The following is a 9,227-nucleotide window of genomic DNA, read 5'->3' as shown; positions in this document are numbered from 1 at the left end:
TCACAAAAAACAGTGGGAGTTTTGACTACTCCTGTTGCCCATGGCAGCAAGACCAGAGCACGTGTTCGCATGTTTGTGTGTGCGTGTGAGAGTGTGTATGTCTATTTGTTTGCTAGTGTTTGTGTTGTGAGCATTACTGTGTACCTGCAGCCATTCTTGAAATGTATATTTTACACCAACTCAGACTCCCTTAACTCCAAAGGCCTTTTGCCCCACTATTCACATCAAGTGCGACACAGTTTTGTAAATAAATAATTAACCTTCGAAAAAGCTGCTGTTCCCTTTGTTTAATAAAGTTATAAAGTTGTAAAGTTACTTAAGAGAAGAAAAAAGACATATCTGCACACCCAATATTGAGAAAGAGAGGAGAACTTGTTTCTTGTTTGAGGATATTGGAACTAGAAAATAACTTCCTTGTAGAAAAGTGGAGGTGTCAAAGAAAGGAAATATAGATTTGTCAAGAAATCATCAGAAATCATTGCTTTGTTTGCAAAGCATTGTTTACCATTTTGTTTTGGCAAAGCCACATTCATTCATTGAAAGAACATGTTTCATACTGTGTTGCACATCACTGACCTGATTGTGTTACACTATACAATAAACCCATTGTCCCCATATCAGGACATCATTTTTTTTTTCAAAGACAATGTTTAGGTTTTATACTTATCAGGTCCTACTAATCCCATATAGCAAGGAGAAATTAATAATGCATGCAAAAATCAAAGCTTTGGAATTAAGGCTGCTGATAAGACTGACTTCCATTCTCTCCATTGCTGTTTGTCCAGTTTTCCCTTTGAATACTGCGAGAGCAAATGGACATTATAATATGAGCCAGTGTGAGCAGTCATTGCTATCTGTTGCCAGGATCTATATCTATTTCTTGGCCAGGACCAAATGCCAGGTAACCAGTGAACACTCCAGAAGATTACCTAACCCATCAAATGGCAAATTATCAATCTTGTGTAGGATTTATTGGGACTTGTTGGGAGAAATGGAATCTAATATTCATAAGTATATTTTCATTAGTGTACAATCACCTAAATATAAGAATTGTGTCTGTGTTAGTTTGAAATGAGTCGTTTGTATCTACAGGGGGCCGGGTCCTCTTCCACAGAGGCTGCCATGTCGAACTATCATGTGTCTACAGTAGCCTAAAATGGACAAACCAAACACTGGCTCTGGATAGGGTCTTTTACATTTTGTATTTTGCACAAGTTACTTGGCCTAGAGGGACTTAGATTAACAGTTCTGGTTGGGTGTGGATTTGATTTAGGTGCGCAGGTTTGCAAAACTGGACCAGTTCAGGACTTTGAACTGCAGCCTCGTGGCTTGTAGCCCCTGAGCCACAGGGTCACCAGCGCGTGACAGATTTGAACTTTTTTCTCAAGCTCTCTTTTTGCATTCTTTAAACAAGGACTTCCATTATTTCACTTAGTATAAACAAGGCCTTTGAGGAGCAACTGTCCAAATATTGTGCACCATTATCCCCATTTGTATGATTCATCTCATCTGTGACTAAGTGTGGCCATTATAAACACTTTGCCTTTAGTCATGTTGGAATGTCACTTTGCACAAATAAGTTGAGTCAAGCATACCGAGAGGCAGCAGAAATGTATCTTACAGTCAGAGCATACTCACCTCATAGCTTTCCAAAGGCTCAGTTTTTTTCCAGCCACACTAAAGCATGAGGGTTCTCATTTTTTGGAGTGTGAAGAACACAGGTTTAGTGTTTTTAAAGAGGAAAAGTTTTCAGATACGGCCAGCTTAGAGTGGATTTAGAGTAGTGTCAGATTCCTGTACAGTCAGTCATCAGTGTACAGAAGCATTAGTCAAAATACTGTTTTTAAACTATACATATAAAAAGTCATCAGATGCACTGACTCATCCTCAGCTCCTACAGTTCTATAGATACTAGGGGTGTGACTATTTTAATATTAAATTGAAAATCGATTGAAATGAGCTTTCAGTTTCAATAATCAAAATCAATGGCAGAGTCAGCAATTCTCCCATTGTTTTTTTTTTTCTCTACACTCCGCCTACTTATAGCTTCCTGCACGGGTCTGAAGAAAAAAAATAAACAAACAAAAAAATCCAATCAAAGTTATGCAAGCCTTTTGATCAAAGTATATATGACGAAGCTGATGATTCGCAGAAATGTCTCAGTGTTCAATTAAGAATTGAAATCAGAGACTAAAGCTGTTGATTTAACTGCTTAATTTACCTTAGACCAGACGTTAATTGATGAAACAAGACATAAAGTTCACTGAGCACTTTTTTGACTTGTAAAATTATCTGTGAAATCGACAGACATCATATATGTGTATTGATGTGTATTTCAGTGCAAACAGGAGCAAAAAATTATTTGTAAAATCAAGATAAACCACCACACACTGAATTGAGTTACTGTGATTTCATTAGGAGTGAACAACGCGTTTCGCCTGTGGCTTCCTCATGTTCGCTCAACAAAATCACATGAGCACCCACAGGTGTGCTAAATATACATGGGTCACATGACTAATTATCACATTTATTTCACTTTTCTTTTTCAACATTTTTTTCTATAACATGTTTCAAAAACATTTTAAGTTCATTCTTGGAGCCTGTAAAGCCCACAAGGATGTCATCAATGTATCTTCTGAAAAACAAAATCTTCTTAGCGAAGGGGTTGTTGTTAAATATATATCTGTCTTTCCGTAAACCCATGAATAAATTTGCATAGTTAGGAGCAAATTGTGACCCCATACTTGTTCCTTGAGATTACAGGTAATACTTATTATCAAGCATGAAATAATTAGATTTTAGAATGAACTTAATAAGCGACATAAGCTTCCCAGGGTTCAAGATAAAAATTCATAGCTTCTAATCCTCCTTCATGTGGAATATTATTATACAAACTCTCCACATCAAAAGATACCCAAAAAAAGGAGTTTTCAGGCATAGTGATGTCCGCCACCAATTTCAAAACATCTCTCGTGTCCGTCACATATGATGGTAATGTCTTTACAATGTCTCTAATGAAATGGTCCACAAATAGGCTTAAAGGCTCTGACAGTGAATTGTTACTTGCCACAGTCAGTCTACCAAGAGGATTCCAGACTTTTATCTATCTTGGACAATAAGTAGAAAACAGGAGTAACAGGATGTTCTGTTTTCAAAAATTCATACTGACTCTTAGTCACCCACTTATTCTCCAAAGCTGTATTAAGAATTTTATCTCTCTCTTCCATATATGTGTCCACAGGGTCTTGTAGCAATGGTGTGTAAAATGTGTTATTACTGAACTGTCTTAAGGCCTCAGCCACATCATCCTTTGTGTTTTATATTACCACAGCCCCTCCTCTGTCAGCGGGTTTGATCACAATTTTAGGATTATCTCGCAGTTTGTTCAGAGCTTTTCTTTCTAACACACTGATATTGTAGTTCTTCACTCTGTTTTTACATTGAAAAACCTCTTCAATATCTTTTTCCACTAGTTTACTAAATGTAGCAAATGTGGGTTTGGGGGGCGCCAGGAGGCATGAAAGTAGATTTCTTTTTAAAATTTGCTCAAGGGTTCAATCGTTCCTCCGATTACTACATCTAACTCACTGTGAAAAAAAATTCGTCTCAGTCTGCACAATGTAGGCCATGCCAGTCGACAGCTAGCTAGGAATTTAAATAGCATGCTAAAATCATATATCTATCAGCAGTAATATACTTCACTACTGTGCACCAGTCTCTTGCATTTTGGCAGCATCACAACTTGCCGACAGAGATTTATGCATCTTTTTTTGACATGAAAAAAACATTAGCATAACTGTTCCTCTTCTTCTTCTGTTACATTTCCGGAGGATTCAATGCTGTGTGCGGTACTGTGTATTTCCAGGGATTCTGGATTTTAAAATAATGGATCTGAAAGTAAAAGATAAAACTGTATAGTATTTATTTAACATTAGAAATCAAATGAAATGATGAAAACACACCAATAACAAACATCATTTGCAAAATCTGAACGTTTTTTGTGCAAGTTTGGGGGCGACAGGAGGAATGTGGATTGGAGGAATGGTGGGACACACAAATGCACAAACACATAAAAGGCTCTCCAGTTACATTAGTAGGACGTGCTGCTGCAAGATTTGGATAAAGTGACAACCTGCACATACATGTACCTTAAAACCACATTGCTGGAGACTTCTGTCCAAGTTTACAGCCATATTTTACATCACATGTAGAGACACTTCTATATCCACCCTCTTCAAAACACCGATTTGTTGAAATCCCCCGTTCTTTGCTAAAATCATACCACTTGTCCTCTTTTATTCCTGATACCTAAGCAGTTTAAACGTATATGCAATTAAGTCAAGAACTCTCAACCCAGAGGACATTTCATTTCCACATCTATGCTCCGTCAGCTCCTCTGCTTCCAGGCCAGAGTGCAGTATGCAGCGTATAGTATGTACAGATGAACACTGCACTCTTGCACTGGGTTGTATTGCCTTATTACAGGTCTATCTCCTCTCAACAGTCACTACCGATCCAAGTCATTAGGCAGCAGAGTGCCTGCTTGAGAGAGCACTGGAGCAGAAAGATAGAAAGAGGGAGGGAGGGGGGAGGGAGGGAGAGAAAAGGCTGATAAAAAGAAGGTGGAGATGAACCAATGGCTCACTGTCACTGCCTGCAGAGGGAAGTATCAAAGAGGGGAAAAGAAATAGAGGAAAAGGAGAGAGGGATAAAAAAAAAGAGGAGAAGATTGAAGCCAACTCCAAAGAGGGAAAACAAAGAAACAGTGATTAATGAAGAAAACACAGAGGAGAAAAAGAGTGGGGGCATATTCTTCTGCCAGGCAATAAAGAGACAAAAAGAGATAAAGATGAAGAAAACAGAGAAAAAGATCAGAAAACAAAGATGTGTGACAGAGAAAGAAAGGGGTAGAAAAGAAAAATCTGGCTGAAGAGAGAATTGGGGATGCAGAGTAAAGAGTGATATGAAGACAAAAAGATAGAAACTGGCAGAGTGACACAAGGAAAAAGAAATACAGTCATACATTAGCAGACTTTGGGTGGAAGAAGTACTTCAGGCTAGCTTGAGTGTTGGTGCCGCTGTCTCCCTGAGGTGAAGAGCTTAGTTCAGTAGTTTATCAGCTGTCTTGGCAAACTCTCTTTTAAGATTGACTTCAGTGACACCTTTTTGACCCAAAAAGATATAAGACAAAATAATCAGTAAACTAATATTTTCACAAATAATAGGGATGTAAAAATACCAGAAACTTGAGGTACAATAATACAATGATAAAGTCAACAATACAAAATATGACAACTTGAAAAATGGTCTTTATTAAAGTAATAAAGTGTTTCTGCTCACCCTCTTTAATAAAAAAAAAAATAATAATAAAATAAAAGCTGCCAGCCATGACCTAAACATGTGGAAAAAATTTGTCAGGAGTTGTTTTGGCTGCAAATGTTTGAATTATGCATGTGTGTAATGCAGCCATCAGTAGTAGTCATTTTATAAAATAAAATAAAAATAATCAAATAAAATAATTAACCATTAACCATTAATTAACAATTTAATGTCAGAGTAGTCACAATATTCAATCTATTGTTGCATCCCCAAAGAATACTCAACAGCAACTTGTCATTTACAATAAGTGAGAACAAACGTGTGTTGTGTAAAGAAAATTCTGCTGGTAGAGTGCTGCAGGGATGATGCATTTTTGTCGGCTAAAAACCTGAAAGTGAGCATTGCTCTGGTCCAAAAAGCCAAGGGGATGTTTCCATTGGGTTTTGCATTAGTGCAGAAAATAAGCTCTGAGGCAAACAAAAGTTTGATACTGTGTGACGGCCACAGGTCTTAGGTCAGTATCAGTTTTCCTGTGTTCCTACCTCTGCTGTCTCTTCCAGCTCCAGATCCTCTCCCAGAGGTTGGGGAATCCAAGATGGCCCCCTCTCCCTTTCCCCTTTTTGAAGCCTGGTACTTTCAGGCACCCATCCTGGTTTTACTCGGTTTGATTTTGTTTCGTTTAGCCTCGGTTCCCTTTTACACATGGTTTATGTTAGCAGACACCCTCAGCACACCACTGATTGGCTACTTAACCATTTCCTTATGTTGAGTTATCTTTCATAAATTACCCATTTGTTTAAAAAGCTGTTACTCTGTGGACATCTTCAGTGAACTCGGCATAACAACTTAGGCATTTTACTCAGCAAGATAACACCATTTTTATGATTTTTGAAGTACAAATGCAATCACTAGAAATAAAAAGCTAATGTTAAGCAATAAACAAACTACACTAAAATTCTGTGCCTCTTTACTGGACATCAGCTTTGTGTTTGTGTAGGTGTTTTCGAAAAAATAGACCTTAGATCTAAGTAAACACACAGATTGTGTTTACATCTTACAACAAGGTACACACAAGTTAGCGTTTCACTACAAGTACTGCAAGTGTGAGTATTGGAATGGGTCCGAAGAAAACAGCAGCATCAGTTTCAATTTTAGCTGCAATTTTAGTTTTTTCATTCTTGATTTGTTAAAATATTTCACTTTGTCTAAAAGTGTTTGGGTTCAGTCTCTGTGCTTTCCTGTCATTGTTCCCTTGGTGCTGCTGCAGAGCTTCACAGCTCTTCAGAGGATCAAGTCCTCTTCTGTCTTCTGTCTCCGTGGCCAGCTTGTGTCCATCTGTACTTCTGCAAAGTGAAATGTACTGTAGTGCTCCTCTGCGTCTGTCTGTTGCTGACATCACTCCCGCTCCACACCGTGCCCGATCATGTCAATTTCATTTCATGTTCTTTTTCTTCCCTGTCCACCAGACTTCTAAACAGAAATCTAACCCTGTGATTTTAAACATTTTTGCCAGCTCATACACCCTCCAAGGGACACCGCTGAATGGAAAATGCTAGTACTGTACTGCTGTGTGTGGAGAATAGTAACAGCTTTGACAGCACTCAGTCAGAGGTCAGGAAAACGACTGACAGCTTTACATTCATGGCAGTGACTCAAAGGACCGGATGACTCCTGCAAACGTCAGCTTTCCTCATGGACAGTGACACAAAGGTGAGACAAACCAGCGGCATTACTGAGACGACACCTAGCTGTGGTCATATGTTCAGATGCTTTTCTGATTTTAAGATTTTAATTAAGCAATATTACACAAAATCACATAGAAATGCTGATCATTGTTTCATAAAGCCCAAGATGATGCCCTCAAATGTCTTGGTTAGTTCACAACTCAAATATATTCAGTTTACTGTCAGAGAGGAGTTTGAAGAAATCAGACAGTATTCACAATTAATAAGTTGAAATCAGAGACTTTTTTTTTCTTGAAAATTTGACTCAAAACAGTTAATTGATTATCAAAAGAGATGCAGTTTAATTTAGCAGTTGATTAAAAATAAATTAATCACTCCAGTTGTAAGTGTTTTATGTTACTTGTTTGGTGTAGCGTGACCAGCTGTTCCTTCTTTTGTTGTGAGTAATTTATTGATTGATTTAAAGACCAAAGAAGTGTAAACCTACTAATAATACCCATTTTTACTAAATGTATCTGTAGTCTGATACATCTTTTTATCTGTAACTGTGGAATCCACCTTACATAATCCTGTTCCAAGCCTGCTGATAACTGGAAAACAGTCAGTCACATCATTAGAACTCCTATCAAATGAAAACTAGTTTTCTAGTCCAGCAAGTAGGCCGACCCTTAGTAATGACCCAGCAACAGACGTTTTGCCAGCTTGAGCAAACATTGATGCTTTCTAGAGAACGTGGGATTGGAAATAACACACATATAAACACAAAACTGCTTTGCTAACTCAGTCTTGTTGTAACTAAGATATTTTTTTTTTTCCATGGACAGATTTAGCTACTACGTCCATAAACTTAGCATTTATTTTTAAGCCAATAGTGTAACACCATTTTCATGAATGGAAATGTTTCAAAACTTCCTCTCTCCGGGTGGAGTAATATTTTTAATGATGAGGACACTGTCCTGTCATGCTGTTTTGAGCATATTGTAAATGTCCAGTTTACCAATCAGATTTCTTGGTTTAGAACTATAAAACATCTTCTTCTGCTTCAGTTGTATTCAGCACTCATTTTAATGCATATTTTATAAGTGGTGCTAGAAATAAGTAGTAAATGAATAAATGAAAATAAGGTACAACCTTATATTCTACTCATTATAAACATGTTGCATAATCTTAATTTTATACCTTTTTCATAACTAATAAGTCTTATATTGTTTGAGATCAATATGTGATGTATAATGCAATCTATTGTTATTTAATCTAATAACCTAATAAATATGAAGTGGGAATGTAATATTTAAAATAATACTTTCAGTTAATAATGAAATAGTATAACCTGTGAATAAGAGATGAAAATGTAGCAGGCGTGCGCTACATGGCTGTTTTGCATATGAAAGCAATATTACAAGCATTTCTTGACCTTTTCCACAAGAAAAACAATTGCAAATCTAACAGCATAAAATCTGAAACAATAGTCACATTGAATTGAAGTTAATTAAACCGAAAATTGGTAATTTTTTGTCTGTTTCTTGGTCTGTTAAGCAAGTTTAAATAATTTATGGACCCACATTTGTCTGTGGAAAAAATTTAAATCACGACTTTCCAGGTTGGTGTGTATAGTCAGCATTCACTAAAATTACGTGCAAGCCTCCAGCATTAATACATGACTCCACTGCACATTTCCATACCAACTATTTTGTGCTCCAGCTTTGGACTGAGCACAAGTTAACAAAAGGCCATAGGCTCAACACATTTGTGTGTGTGGTATTTTAATTAGCATAACATTAAACACATTGTATGGAAAAAAAACAGCGCTTCAGCAGACAACATGAAACAAATCCATGAGGGCTTCCCAGGGATCAAAACCAACGTAGGCGGCAGAGAATACAAACGGCTGTGTGTCATATACAGTCTGCCCATCCAAATTCCTCTAAGGTAAAGGTCTCATGAATGATTTAGGGAGCGTTGTGCATCTATTACATCCACTCCTGAAAAGCCCTGACCTGCAGTGTTATAAGGTCCGTGGAGCATTTCCAATAGGTTTGTCGCTCAATTCAGCCGCATTTTCTAGCTGAGAGATTCATGGACCAAAGCAACACTGTGAATCTGTGAGCGATGGCCCGGATTGTTGAAATGTCATTTTTATTCCCTGAATAAATATCCATCCATGGACACCTCCTCTTCCTATATGTAAAGATAAAAAAACATAATAAGGCTCTAACCCTGCTT

Source organism: Lutjanus erythropterus, chromosome 19 (genome assembly GCF_056507025.1).
Source record: "Lutjanus erythropterus isolate fLutEry1 chromosome 19, fLutEry1.hap2, whole genome shotgun sequence".
In the NCBI taxonomy this organism is placed as follows: domain Eukaryota; kingdom Metazoa; phylum Chordata; class Actinopteri; order Lutjaniformes; family Lutjanidae; genus Lutjanus; species Lutjanus erythropterus.
Note: the sequence above shows the minus strand (reverse complement) of the source record.